Source organism: Salvelinus namaycush, chromosome 29, assembly GCF_016432855.1.
Source record: "Salvelinus namaycush isolate Seneca chromosome 29, SaNama_1.0, whole genome shotgun sequence".
NCBI classification, from domain to species: domain Eukaryota; kingdom Metazoa; phylum Chordata; class Actinopteri; order Salmoniformes; family Salmonidae; genus Salvelinus; species Salvelinus namaycush.
Genome location: NC_052335.1, coordinates 30995960 through 31012118, shown reverse-complemented (window position 1 = coordinate 31012118; position 16159 = coordinate 30995960).

The window sequence follows — 16159 nt, the reverse complement described above, 5'->3', positions numbered from 1 at the left end:
CTGCTAAATTAACTAGTGTAGCCCACAGTCATATGGCATAGCCACATCAGGACCTAACATAAGAACAACAAAGAGTATGCTATTCTGTTCTTCTGAAATAGACTACATTATCTTCATATCATGTTTCTTTAGACCTGTCTAAAATAAATAATGGATTTATGGTGAAGATGTAGGCTATATTACATGGATGTATTAGACATTTTAAAATGTTCTAAAGGTCTCTATCAGTGGCTTGTAGGCTATGTTTGGAAGCCAGGAGATTCTAAATGTGTTTATGTTAATTAACGGTCAATTACCGTTACCGATAGTTACCGATAGTTATTTGCTTGACAATCACTGGCTGACGAAATGTAGTGAAATTTCAGAACAGCCTAAATTTGTCGGGGGAGGGACTCTACAAAGTGTCAGAAATGTTCCACAGGGATATTGGCCCATGTTGACTCAAATGCATACCACAGTTGTATCAAGTTGGCTGGATGTCCTTTGAGTGGTGGACCATTCTTGATACACACGGGAAACTGTTGAGCGTGAAAAACCCAGCAGCGCTGCAGTTCTAGACACAAACCGGCGCGCCTGACACCTACTACCATATCGCATTCAAAGGCACTTACATTTTTTGTCTTGCTCATTCACCCTCTGAATGGAATACATACAACCCATGTCTCAATTGTCTCAATACTTAAAAATCCTTCTTTAACCTGTCTCCTCCCCTTCATCTATACTGATTTAATTGGATTTAACAAGTGACATCAATACGGGATCATAACTTTCCCTATAGATTCATATGTTTTGTATACTCAGTGTACTCCTACTGCAGCAATGTCATCGTATTTGTGGTTTGCCACTGGCCCACTGCAGTTGGGAAGTAAAGTGAAAGTCGAACAATCACTTCCGTTGTTTGTCTGTGCCCATACCAACATTAGAAAATGATGTGGATATTATTGATTTGACTGAGTTCTAATCACGCCTGCCTCTTTGCGAACGAGTGGAATCATAAACAGTGGTTTGTTTGTTATGTTCGCCTGCGTCCCCCGGATCTACCTTTTAATTAAGCAGCACATTCACCACTCTCTCAAACATCTAACTCCGCCCTCTCACGGCATAGGCGAGGACCTGATACGTGAAACGAACTATCCCAGGCTTGAGACGTGAAACGAACTATCCCAGGTCGAAGTCGGCTCAAGTAGGCAACTAGAGACGCTGCTTACAGATATTATTGTGTATAGACTGTACTTTGGCATGAAGCAAAACATGTTTGAGCGGTAATTCAAATGAACCTAGATCACTGCAGTTTACAGTCTATACACAATAATTGTGTACTCACTTGATAACAATAAGACATTCAGGATTGCACTATGTTGTTGTAGCCTAAAACGTAGGCCTAATCAATAGCGGAGCTTTGCGTGCCCTAAGGACCGCAGAGCAGAGCACAGACTGGAGGAACACACTGCCGTTTCATAATCTGACGTCCTCAAGTGATTTTTTGTATTTATTTTACTGTTGAAAAGCGATATCCCAAGTATAAATACAGTGAAATAAACACACTAAAGTGTAAATTATAAGAACATTTTAGTTTTTTTAGACACAACTGCAAATTTCAAGGAGTACGGCAGTCAAGGAGTTGGTCTAATAGAAATCTGTGATGTCATCGATCTCCCCCCTTGCTTGACGAAAAATAGAGGAGAAACAGAGATCAAAAGATGAAAGCCCCTCCACTATGTGATGACGTACTTGGTGATGGCGTACCTGGACCACCTATGGAGATGTACCTTTTGTTAAGTAAATCAGGTGTTAAATGAAGTGAAAAGGAAACTGGAGTGCCACTTTAACTTTTTCTTGCACTTGACATAATTAGCACACAGCCCTAATATTTAGCTAATGAATGGCCAAATGTCTAGCTAATATTTAGCTTCTTACTTCGGCTCCACATTACTACATTTCAAGGTTTATTAGTCATGTGTACAGGATACACATGACAATAATAGTATTGTAGCAGCAGTTGTGATGTGTGTGGGTGAGTGCATGCGTGCTAAGGTGTTGAGAGTCAGAGCAGGTGGTCAGTCCCACTGTTATTATAGTAGCAGAACTACAAGTAGGTCTAGCTAACGTTAGCCAACTTGAATGAAATAAATGTCAAATTACACTTAAACTTATACTTGTTTACTTCACTTTTATGCTCTATAAATTGACTCCTTTGAATAATTTACTCTGGCACATTTGGCACCCGCGCACTGCAGTAGGGAAGTAAAGCAGAAGTTGAATCCCTCACTTCCATCTAGCTGTGCCCATAGCAACATAAAAAAAAGAAGTGGATATTCTTGATCTAACTGAGTTCTAAATGCGCCTGCCTCTTTGAGAACGAGTGGAATCATGAACAGTGGTTTGTTCATTATGTTCGCCTACATCCCCCGGATTTACCTTTTTAGCAGCACATTCACCACTCAAACATTTAACCCCGCCCTCTGGCAGCACATGCTGAGGGCCAGAGACGTGAAACAAACTATCCCAGGTTGGAGTCGGCTCAAGTAGGCAACTAGAGATGCTGCTGACAGCATAATCAGACCTAGTCTGTATGCAGTTACTTTGGCATGAAACAAAACATGTTTGAGTGGTTGTGTAATCACTTGATTTAAAAAAAAAAATGTATTTAACATTTATTTTAACTAGGCAAGTCAGTTAAGAACAAATTCTTATTTACAATGACGGACTAGGAACAATGGGTTAACTGCCTTGTTCAGGGGCAGAACAACAGATGTTTACCTTGAGGATTTGATATCGCAACCTTCACGGTTACTAGTCCAACACTCTAACCACTAGGCTACCTGCCTATTGTTTATAACAAGAATAAATTAATCATTGCACTATGTTGTTGTAGCCCAGAAAGCCTATATATACAAAAGTATGTGGACATCCCTTAAAATTAGTGAATTTGGCTATTTCAGCCACACCCGTTGCTGACAGGTGTATAAAATTGAGCATACAGCCATACAATCTCCAAACACAAACATTGGCAGTAGAATGGCCTTACTGAAGCGCTCAGTGAATTTCAATCTGGCACCATCATAGGATGCCACCTTTCCAACAATTCAGTTCGTCAAATTTCAGCTCTGCTAGAGTTGCCCCGCTCAACTGTGAGTGCTGTTATTGTGAAGCGGAAACGTCTAGGAGCAACAATAGGCTCAGCCTCGAAGTGGTAGGTCACACACGCTTACAGAACGGAACTGCAGAGTGCTGAAGCGTGTAGCGTGTAAATATCGCCAGTCCTAGGTTGCAACACTCACTACTGAGCTCCAAACTGCCTCTGGAAGCAACGTCAGCACAAGAACTGTTTGTTGGGAGCTTCATGACATGGGTTTCCATGGCCGAGCAGCCGCACACAAGCCTAAGATCACCATGCACAATGCCAAGCGTCGGCTGGAGTTGTGTAAGCTCACCGCAATTGGACTCTGGAGCAAAAGGCTGTATCACATCCGGCCGTGATTGGGAGTCCCATAGGGCGGCGCACAATTGGCCCAGCATCGTCTGGGTTTGGCCGGTGTAGGTCGTCATTGTAAATAAGAATTTGTTCTTAACTGACTTGCCTAGTTAAATAAATGTTAAACAAAAAGAAAAAAGAAAAAAAAGAAACACGTTCTCTGTAGTGATGATTCACACTTCACAATCTGGAAGTCCAACGGACGAGTCTGGGTTTAGCGGATGCCTGGAGAACGCTACCTGCCCCAATGCATAGTGCCAACTGTAAACTTTGGTGGAGGAGGAATAATGATCTGGGACTGTTTTTCATTGTTCGGGCTAGGCCACTTAGTTCCAGTGAAGGGAAATCTTAATGCTACAGCATACAATGACATTCTAGACGATTCTGTGCTTCCAACTTTGTGGCAACAGTTTGGGGAAGGCCCTTTCCTGTTTCAGCATGATTATGCCCCCGTGCACAAAGCGAGGTCCATACAGAAATGGTTTGTCGAGATCGGTGTGGAATAACTTGACTGGCATGAACAGAGCCCTGACCTCAACCCAATCAATCACCTTTGGGAGGAATTGGAACAGTGATTGCGAGCCAGGCCTAATCGCCCAACATCAGTGCCAAACCTCACTAACGCTCTTGTGGCTTAATGGAAGCAAGTCCCTGCAGCAATGTTCCAACATCTAGTGTAAAGTCTTCCCAGAAGAGAGGAGACTTTTGTAGCAGCAAATGGGGGACCAACTCCATATTAATGCCCATCATTTTGGAATGAGATGCTCCACATACTTTTGGTCATGCAGTGTAGAATACTTTGCTTGTCTAAAAACGTAGGCCTAGACCTAATCAATAGTGGAGCTGTGCATGCCCGAGGACTGGAGGAACCCACAGATCTGCCATTTCATAATCTGTTAAAGACGTCTTCCAGTGATTTTGGAAATGTTACTGTTGAAAAGTGACATCACAAGGATAAATACAGTAAGTACACACACTAAAGTGTCATCAAATCTGTTATGAGCAAAAAAAAATCATGTTTTTTAGCCCCATCTGCAAAGTTCAAGGAGTAGGGCAGTCAACGAGCTGGTCTGATAGAAATCTGTGATGTCATCAGCCTCTCCCCTTGCTTGAGGAACAATAGAGGAGAAATAGAGAACAAGAGAGGAAACCCCCCCCCCCCCCCCCCTCCCACTATGTGATGACGTACTTGGTGATGACGTACCTGGACCACCTATGGAGATGTACCTTTTGTTAAGTAAATCAGGTGTTAAATGAAGTGAAAAGGAAACTGGAATGCCACTTTAACCTTTTCTTGCACTTGACATAATTAGCCTACAGCCCTAATATTTAGCTAATGAATGGCCTAATGTCTAGCTAATATTTAGCTTCTTACTTCGGCTCCACATCACTACGTTTCAAGATTTATTGGTCTTATGTATAAGATACACATAGCATACACCATCCAATGAAATGCTTACTTGTAGGTTCCTTCTCGACAATGCAACACCAATAACAAATAATAAAAGATAAAAATACGAACATAAAGTAAATGGTTCAGTAGAATAGAAAAAACATTTAGCATAAGTAGAATACACAAGGCACAATTTATAGTCCAATATTTACACATGTTTTGGGGAAGAGGAGATTGACGGACAAGTGTTTAAATTGTGCAGCATTTAGCAATCATAAGAAGAGTCTAGTAGCAAAAGTTGTGATGTATGTGTGTGTGTGTGTGTGTGTGTGTGTGTGTGTGTGTGTGTGTGTGTGTGTGTGTGTGTGTGTGTGTGTGTGTGTGTGTGTGTGTGTGTGTGTGTGTGTGTGTGTGTGTGCTAAGGTGTGGAGAATCAGAGCAAGTGGTCAGTCCAGTTCAAGTGTTCAACAGTCTGATGGCTTGTAGATAGAAACTGTCTCTGATCCTGTTGGTATCAGAGCTCATGCTCCGATATCGTCTGCCCGACGGTAAGAGATTGACCATCTCGTGGCTGGGGTGTTTGGGGTCCTTGGTGATGCTGCAGACCTTCCTCAGGCACCGTTTCTGAGAAGCTGTCCTGGATGGGTGGGAGCACGGTCCCAGTGATATACTGGGCCGTCTTCACCACCCACTGGAGGGCCTTGCAGTCGTGAACGGCGCAATTCCTGTACCAGGCTGTGATGCAACTGGTCAGGATGCTCTCGATGGTGCAGCGGTAGTATTTGTAGAGTACTCAGAGTGGCATGCCGAATTTCTTCACCCGCCTTATGAAGTAGAGACTCTTTTGTGCCCTCTTGACAAGAGTGGTGGTGTTGTTGGTCCATGTCAAGTCCTCGGTGATGTGGGCGCTGAGGAACTTAAAAACTGCTGACTCTCTACTGCAATCCCGTTGATGTGGATCGGTTCATGTTCCCTCCTCTGCTTCCTGAAGTCAGCAATCAACTCCTTTGTTTTGCTTTGGTTTTAGAGAAGGAGTGCACAAAATAGACATGTCTGTCATTCAGATGGCTAGCTGCTTGCAGAGACTTCTATTACAGTAACATTGAAGGGCTCTGGCTAATATTATTTAGCCAGCTAGAAGGATGAAGTAAGAAGCTAACGTTAAACGGCGCCTACTTCAGCAGGAGCAAAAAATAGGCTAAAAAGTTCTAATAAGATAATAATAATACTACATGGGACTTAAATAGCTCGTCAAGGACCCAAAGTCGCTTTACAATTATCGAGTCAAAACAAATCATCAGACTAAACAAAAACATGAACAAAGACAGGGGTGAAGGGAGAGAGAGTGATGTATCAATGTATCAGTGTATGGGGAGGGTAGGGTTGGGGTTAGGATACAAACATAATTTAACTATAATTAAATGAGTTGACTCTTCACTTGGGATGATTTCAATGAACAACAAAAGAAAGGGAATATTGAATGATCCCCAATTATCCATCGCATCTCCCAAAAATGTTTTTCAACATACATCTGTAAAATGATCGTCTAAAAACTAAAGCTTTGGTTGTTGCCTGTCAGGTTTCCATGTCTTCTCCCTGGACCTCCTCAATGTCCACTTATTGAACATCAGTGTCAAGTTGGGGTGGGCATTCTACGTTTTGTGTTCTATGTTTTCTATTTCTGTGTGTCTGGCCGGGTGTGGTTCTCAATCAGAGGCAGCTGTCTATCGTTGTCTCTGATTGAGAACCATACTTACAACCATACTTTCCCACCTGTGTTTTGTGGGTAGTTGTTTTCTGTTTAGTTTGGTTACCTTACAGAACTGTTTGTTTGTCTCTTTGTTTTTTTTGTTCGTAGTGTTCTGAGTTAAATAAAAATCATGAACATGTACCACGCTGCGCTTTGGTCCACTCCTCATTCTTCATCAGACGAGCGTTACAATCAGACTCTGAGGCCTCATCTTCACTGTCACTTTCCAACCTTGTTGAGGATGGCTCGTTGTCAGGCTCAAAAAGCATAAAATTTGCCCGGACGGCCACCAATTTTTCAACCCTTGTATTGGTCAGCTGGTTGCATGCTTTGGTGTGTGTTTTCCCAAACAAGGACCAGTTGTGCTCTGAGGCGGCTGATGTTGTTGGGATTTGGAGGATGATGGAGGCAACAGGGGAAATAGCCTCAGAACCACAAAGTCCTTTCCACCAGGTGGCTGATGAGATATGTTGGCATGACTGCCATATTGCATCTCCATCCCAAAGCCCTTGCTTGGAAGTGTACTTCGTCAGACTGCAAAGAACCTTGCCATCATCCAGGCCAAGGTGGCGAGCCACTGTAATGATGCCACCATAGGCCTTGTTGATCTCTGCACCAGACAGAAAGCTCTTGCCAGCATACTTGGGGTCCAACATGTACGCTGCGGCGTGTATGGGCTTCAGGCAGAAGTCTTCACGCTTTTTGATGTATTTCAAAACTGCAGTTTCCTCTGCTTGGAGCAACAATGAAGTGGTCAGGGCAGTACAGATTTCTTCTCTTACATCTGCAAGCAGAGTCTGAACATCAGACAGGATGACATTGTCTCCCTAAATCCGTGCAATGGCTACTGCTATAGGTTTCAGGAGTTTCAGGCTGCTTACCACTCTCTCCCAAAATACATCATCCAGGAGGATCCTCTTGATGGGGCTGTCCATATCGGCAGACTGTGATATGGCCATTTCTTGGAGAGACTCCTTCCCCTCCAGGAGACTGTCAAACATGACGACAACACCACCCCAAAGGGTGTTGCTGGGCAGCTTCAATGTGGTGCTCTTATTCTTCTCACTTTGCTTGGTGAGGTAGATTGTTGCTATAACTTGATGACCCTTCACATACCTAAACAGAAGCTGTTCAGGAGTCTTATGGCTTGGAGGTAGAAGCTATTTAGGAGCCTCTTGTATCTAGACTTTGTGCTCCGGGGCCGCTTGCCGTGCGGTAGCAGAGAGAACAGTCTATGACTAGGGTGGCTGGAGTCTTTCTTTTTCTAACAATTGTTAGGGCCTTCCTCTGACACCACCTGGTATAGAGTTCCTGGATGGCAAGAAGCTTGGCCCTTGTGATGTACTGGGCCGTACGCATTACCCTTTGTAGTGCCTTGTGGTCAGAGGCCAAACAGTTGCCATACCAGGCAGTGATGCAATCCTTCAGGATGCTCTCGATGGTGCAGCTGTAAAACCTTTTGAGGATCTGAGGACCCATGCCAAATCTTTTCAGTCTCCTGAGGGGGAATAGGTTTTGTCGTGCCCTCTTCACAACTTTCTTGGTGTGCTTGGACCATGTTAGTTTGTTGGTGATGTGGACGCCAAGGAACTTGAAGCTCTCAACCAGCTACACTACAGCCCCTTTGATGAGAATGGGGGCATCCTCAGTCCTCCTTTTCCTGTAGTCCACAATCATCTCCTTTGTCTTGATCACGTTGAGGGAGAGGTTGTTGTCCTTGCACCACATGGTCAGGTCTCTGACCTCTGCCCTATAGTATGTCTCATCGTTGTCAGTGATCAGGCCTACCACTGTTGTGTCATCAGCAAACTTAATGATGGTGTTGGAGTTGTGCCTAGCCGTGCAGTCATGAGTGAACAGGGAGTACAGGAGGGGGCTGAGCACGCACCCCTGAGGGGCCCCGTGTTGAGGATCAGCGTGGCGGATGTGTTGTTGCCTACCCTTACCACCTGGGGGTGGCCCAACAGGAAGTCTAGGATCCAGTTGCAGAGGGAGGTGTTTAGTCCCAGGGTCCTTGCTTAGTGATGAGCTTTGAGCTTTTTTATAATGTTGAACGCTGAGCTGTAGTCAATGGATAGCGTTCTCACATAAGTGTTCCTTTTGTCCAGGTGTGAAAGTGCAGTGTGGAGTGCAATAGAAATTGTATCATCTGTGGATCTGTTGGTGCGGTATGCAAATTGGAGTGGGTCTAGGGTTTCTGGGATAATGGTGTTGATGTGAGCCATGACCAGTCTTTCAAAGCATTTCATGGATGCAGACGTGAGTGCTACGGGTCGTTATTTTTTTAAATTTTACCTTAATTTAACTAGGCAAGTCAGTTAAGAACAAATTCTTATTTACAATGATGGCCTACCAGAGAACAGTGGGTTAACTGCCTTGTTCAGGGGCAGAATGACAGAGTTCTACCTTGTCAGCTCGGGGAATTAGGCAGGTTACCTTAGTGTTCTTGTGCACAGGGACTATGGTGGTCTGCTTGAAACATGTTGGTATTACAGACTCAGACAGGGAGAGGTTGAAAATGTCAGTGAAGACACGTGCCAGTTGGTCAACGCATGCTCGCAGTACACGTTCTGGTAATCCGTCTGGCCCTGCAGCCTTGTGAATGTTGACCTGTTTAAAGCCCTTACTCACATCGGCTGCAGAGAGCGTGATCACACAGTCGTCCAGAACAGTTGATGCTCTCATGCATGTTTCAGTGTTACTTGCCTCGAAGCGAGCACAGAAGTTATTTAGCTTGACTGGTAGGCTCGTGTCACTGGGCAGCTCTCAGCTGTGCTTCCCTTTGTAGTGTGCAGTAGTTTGCAAGCCCTGACACATAGCAGTTATTTAGCTTGTCTGGTAGGCTCGTGTCACTGGGAAGCTCTCAGCTGTGCTTCCCTTCGTAGTCTGTAATAGTTTGCAAGCCCTGCCACATCCGACGAGCATCAGAGCCGATGTAGTACGATTTGATCTTAGTCCTGTATTGACACTTTTCCTGTCTGATGGTTCGTCGAAGGGCATAGCAGGATTTCTTATAAGCTTCCGGGTTAGAGTCCCGCTCCTTGAAAGCGGCAGCTCTACCCTTTAGCTCAGTGCGAATGTTGCCTGTAATCCATGGCTTCTGGTTGGGGTATGTACGTACAGTCATTGTGGGGACGACGCCCGCGATGCACTTATTGATAAAGCCAGTGACTGATGTGGTGTACTCCTCAGTGTACTCCAGTCTGTGCTAGCAAAGCAGTCCTGTAGTTTAGCATCTGCTACATCTGACTACTTTTTTACTGACCGAGTCACTGGTGCTTCCTGCTTTAATTTTTGCTTGTAAGCAGGAATCAGGAGAAAATAATTATGGTCATATTTGCCAAATGGAGGGCGAGGGAGAGCTATGTACGCGTCTCTTTGTGTGGAGTGAAGCATTTTTCCCCCTCTGGTTGCACATTTAACATGCTGATAGAAATGAGGTAAAACTGATTTAAGTTTCCCTGCATTAAAGTCCTCGGGCACTAGGAGCGCTGCCTCTGGATGAGCGTTTTCCTGTTTGCTTATGGCGGTATACAGCTCGTTGAACGCGGTTCTAGTGCCAGCATCAGTCTGTGGTGGTATGTAGACAGCTACGAAAAATACAGATGAAAACTCTCTAGGTAGATAATGTGGTCTACAGCTTATCATGAGATACTCTAACTCAGGCGAGCAAAATCTCAAGACTTCCTTAGATATCGTGCACCAGCTGTTGTTCACATATATGCATAGATCCCCGCCCCGTGTCTTACCAGTGGCTGCTGTTCTGTTCTGCCGATGGAGTGTATAACTCACCAGCTGTATATGTTCTTAATGTCGTCGTTCAGCCACGACACGGTGAAACACAAGATATTACAGTTTTTAATGTCCCGTTGGTAGAATATATACTAGCGTTCAAAAGTTGAGTCACTTCGAAATTTCCTTGTTTTTGAAAGAAAAACACTTTGTTTGTCCATTAAAATAACATAAAATTGATCAGAAATACAGTGTAGACATTGTTAATGTTGTAAATGACTATTGTAGCTGGAAACGGCAGATTTTTTATGGAATGTCTACATAGCCGTACAGAGGCCCACTCCTGTGCAACAATTGCACGTTGTGTTAGCTATTCCAAGTTTATCATTTAAAAGGCTAATTGATCATTAGAAAACCCTTTTGCAAATATGTTAGCACAGCTGAAAACTGTTGTTCTGATTAAAGAAGCAATAAAACTGGCCTTCTTTAGACTAGTTGAGTATCTGGAGCATCAGCATTTGTGGGTTCGATTACAGGCTCAAAATGGCCAGAAACAAATAACTTTCTTCTGAAACTCGTCAATCTATTCTTGTTGTGAGAAATGAAGGCTATTCCATGCAAGAAATTGCCAAGAAACTGAAGATCTCGTACAACGCTGTGTACTACTCCTTCACAGAACAGCACGAACTGGCTCTAACCAGAATAGAAAGAGGAGTGGGAGGCCCCTGAGCAAGAGGACAAGTACATTAGAGTGTCTAGTTTGAGAAACAGATGCCTCACAAGTCCTCAACTGGCAGCTTCATTAAATAGTACCCGCAAAACACCAGTCTCAACGTCAACAGTGAAGAGGCGACTCCGGGATGCTGGCGTTCTCTTTAAATATACTTAAATCCTACTTAATATATTTGAATGTGATAAATATACTTAAGTATATAAAATTATCTAAGTTGGAACAATTTGAAATACATTTAATGCATTTAATGTCAAATGTAGTTGTATTTTATTAGCAGTTAAGTATATTAAATACATTTCAAATTATGTAAATTGTGACACTTTTTTGATACTTTAGTATATTGTTAGTATAGTATACTGAAAAATATATATATAAATGCGACATGCAGCAATTTCAAAGATTTTACTAAGTTACAGTTCATATAAAGAAATCAGTCAATTTAAATAAATGTATTAGGCCTTAATCTATGGAATTCACATGTTGGTCACAGATACCTTAAAAGATACTGTAGGTCAGTATCTGGTTTGACCACCATTTGTCTTATGCACCGCAACACATCTCCTTTGATAAGAGTTGATTGGGCTGTTGATTGTGGCCTATGGAATGTTGTCCCACTCCTCTTCAATGGCTGTGCGAAGTTGCTGGATATTGGTGGGAACTGGAACACACTGTCGTACACGTCAGTGGGGATTTTAGCATGTAATCTTGTTTGGCGCAAAAATAAAAAAAATGTGGAACGCGTGCCAGCAAAGCCACTATACAACACAACAATTGCACCATAACGTTGACAAACGGTGCCCACAAACTGTTAGGGCCTACATAAAGCTGTCCCGACAACAGAGTCCCAACAACAGGTCCAATACCTTACCACTACTACACGTGGCTATCAGCAGAGCCTTGTCTGGCAGCGAAACAGTTCAAATAAGCCTCGTTTACTGCCTTTAAAAAAAACATAGCTGATATGGCTGACTTGCTAAAAAAAAATGGTTTCTACTGAAAATTGAGATGTACAAACTATGGCATAAGGGGACGACAAGCGGATAAGAGGCAATCCGTAATTTCAATTAAGACAATAATGAGCGAGCTAGGACGGAGGTGGTCAATATAACTGTTTGTTCAGCACTTTTGAAATGTACAGCGAACATGGGCCGTTCTTACAGTGTTCTCCCTGTACACCAAGTCAGAGCCGTAGGATAAATAAAGGGGACATACAAGCAGACAATGAAAGCTCTTACAATATTCGATGACTACATTTCTCTGAAACAGATTATAGGCTACATGTGCACCACCAAGTCAGAACAGTAGTCAAAATTAAGAGGGGAAAATAGACCAAATTATTATGGTGAGGCACATGGGCTACTAACAGCTTACTACACAACATACACTTAGTATTACTTTACTAGCTACAGTATACATATCTCCCTGACATATTACATAATTTATGCAGCAGCATTCAATACATTTTTGGACTCACCTTGTTGTGCTGTGCTCACTTGAACAGGAAGGTGGCTCGGCGGTCCTTCGTTTGTCATCAAACTTTGTCGTCAAAGTCTGGCACTCTCTGGATTTATGGTGCTTTCAGGACAACTGGGATCTCTGAATAAAAGTTTGAATCATGATGACGTCAGTGATCTTCAGGTCGTAGCTCTAGAAAGCAGCCAGAGTTTCCGATTTACAATTAAAGTTTTTTTTTACAATGTCTTGAACTCACTAAAGTCAGATTTTGCAGTTCCGATTTAATAGTTGCTTTGAGCGTGGCACATTGACAGTATGGCCAATGTTGAATGTCATAATTTTAATCTAGGAAAAGAGACCCTTAATCTTAGATTTAGGACCACACAGCCACTCCGCTGAATAGCAGGCTAATGATTGCTTTGCAATGCTTGCAGTTAGCCACTGATTCCTTCCAAATCACTCATTGTTGAATTTGCGATTTCCAACTTGTTGTGTAATGCTTATATCCAATGGCCGATGATTTATAATTTCTCTTCATTATTTCTCTTCATATGACAGGGATTAAAAAGGATTTGCCAGTAGATTGTCGACTTGATTCATGTTGATGACTGCTAGCTAAGATTTTGAAAGTTTGATGTTGACATGATCAGTCCAATCAAAGCTAATGTAGAAATAACTTGATTTGACCTTGAGCCTTCTTGGATGGGCACTTCTAATCTAACTCTATGGCAGCACGCAAGGGGCTTGAATATTCGAGCTTAGACTTGGCGGTACCCTTAGAGTACCCTTAGACTTGGCGGTGAGGCAGTGTCCCCATGAGTGACAGAACACTGAGTCAATCATGGTGCAACGCTCCGTATTTTCTGCTGGCTTGCCCCACCACCACAGAAAGCACTGAGCTAGGCTGAAACACCTGCATTTTGGAGCTCCATTACTCAAGAAAACTAAAAATAGACCATGTTTGTATGCCGCTTTATTAACTCAATGATATATATATTATTTTACATTGTTTGTAAACTGATATATGACATGTATTAATGCCAAAATAACATGCAAAACAGGCAAGCCCCCCCAAAAAACAAACAAACCCAAAAAATATTTAGCATTTTTGTTGCTAAAAATGTGGGGCTCAAAACAAGTGGGCCTCTGCCCCACCTGCCCTGAATGATGGGTCGCAACTGGTGCACGTCGATCCAGAGCATCCCAAACATGCTCAATGGGTGACATGTCTTGTGAGTATGCAGGCCATGGAAGAACTGGGACATTCCTGCTGTCAGCATGCCATTTGCACGCCCTCAAAACTTGAGACATCTGAAGCATTGTGTTGTGTGACAAAACTGCACATTTTAAAGTGGCCGTTTATTTTCCCCAGCACAACTTGGCTACTTGATCATGCTGTTTAATCAACTTCTTGATATGCTACACCTGTCAGATGGATGGAATATCTTAGAAAATAAGAAATTCTTACTAACAGCGATTTAAACAAGCAAACAAAATAAGCTTTTTGTGCATATTTCTTTTCACCTTATGAAACATGGGACCAACACTTTACATGTTGAGTTTATATTTTTGTTCAATGTAGATATAGAGCAAAACAAATATACTTTGAATTTACCTTAAGTACATTTTATGTATATTTTCATGAATTAGAAGTATACTAAAATGGTTTTGGAATTAAAATTCCTGTTTTTTCTTTACATATAAAGTGTATTTATAATGTGTTTCAAGTATACTTCCACAAATAGACTATTACTCATGAACCACATTAGCTATTGTAATTAGCCATGTAAATGTTACCTTGATTGACCTAAGCATCTTCTCAGACAATGTTACAACATGCTATTTACAAAGCAGTTGTTGCTGCAGCAGCAACTTACAACAGTTTTGATAACTGTGTACCAGTGGCATTTCACACTTTAGTTGTTCGCATTACAGTGAAAATTAACATACGAAAATACATGTAATATGTTGGAAAATGATCATCAAAACATTTGAATAAGCTAAATATGAGGAACAACATCAGATTATAAATAAAAAGTAAATTATTTTGCACATGCTTTTTTGAAAGTATACTTAAATATATTTTGTGGACATTTAAGTTAAATATACTTTTTGAAAATATTTCCTAAGTATATTTTTTTGAGATAAGAAAAAGTATACTCTCAGGAAGCATGTTCCTCAGCTGTGCATGTACCCTAAATAATTTCCGTTGTCAACAGAAATTCAGAAAGTAATTCAAAACTCAATACTGGCACTGAAACTATACTTATAGTGTACTTGATCACGCACAAGCAAAGTTTCGTAAAAAAATCTATGCTTCAACTTAAAAACAACTCCAAGTGTATTTTGAATTAATATGCTAAATGACAGTTAGAGCATATGAAATTGAAGTACACTTTTAATAAGTGTGTTTAAGTGTAATGACAATGGAGTAACTACAATGTTGTTGATTCATCTTCAGTTTTCTCCTATCGCAGCCATTAAACTCTAACTGTTTTAAAGTCACCATTGGCCTCATGGTGAAACCCCTGAGTTAGGAAGGACGCCTGTGTCTCTGTAGTGACTGGGTGCATTGATACACCATCCAGAGTGTAATTAATAACTTCACCATGCTCAAAGGGATATTCAATGTCTTTTTTTACCCCTCTACCAATAGGTGCCCTTCTTTGCGAGGCATTGGAAAACCTCTATGGTCTTTGTGGTTGAATCTGTGTTTGAAATTCACTGCTCGACTGAGGGACCTTACAGATAATTGTATGTGTGAGGTAAAGAGATGAGGTAGTCATTAAAAAATCATGTTAAACAATATTATTGCACACAGAGTGAGTCCATGCAACTTATTATGTGACTTGTTAAGCAAATGTTTCCTCCTGAACTGATTTAGGCTTGTCATAACAAAGGGGTTGAATATTTATTGACTGAAGACATCTCAGCTTTTCATTTTTAATGAATTTGTAAAACTTCGACATTATGGGGTATTGTGTTTAAGTCAGTGACCAAAAAAATCTCTGTTTAATAAATTTTAAATTTAGGCTGTAATAACAAAAATGTGGGAAAAGTTAAAGGGTGTGAATACTTTCTGAAGGCACTGTATACTTAAAGACTGAAAAACAAAAACAATTAGTATATTAATTGCATACTAATAGTCTGGGGAAACTATTAATTAATAACATTTTAATAAGTGTATTGAAGTGTGATGATAGTATATTTATAGTATACTTAAGATATACTAGAAAAGTACATCTTGTATTTGAAGTATATTATTAGAATTTGTAGTGTATTTACTATACTTTAGTATACATGTAATATATTAAAATATTTGTTTTTCTCTCGCTTGCGTGGAGAGAAAGGCCTCTGTCTGACCATGGTTTTACTTCTGTGGCTAGTCGTAGCAGAGGGGGGGCTCGGATGGGTAGCCTAAGAGAAAATGGCAATATTAGTTCTCACATTTGCTGCATGTTGAATAGGACAGCATTTTACTCTGCTAAACACAGAATTGCAAAATTGAGGGATGAACTCATTGCATTAGCTACATACACACAATCTCTCAATTTTGAAAGCAGGCTAGCTAGCTATTGAAACATAATTATGTTTTGTCCTTACAACTTTACATGAACTGTA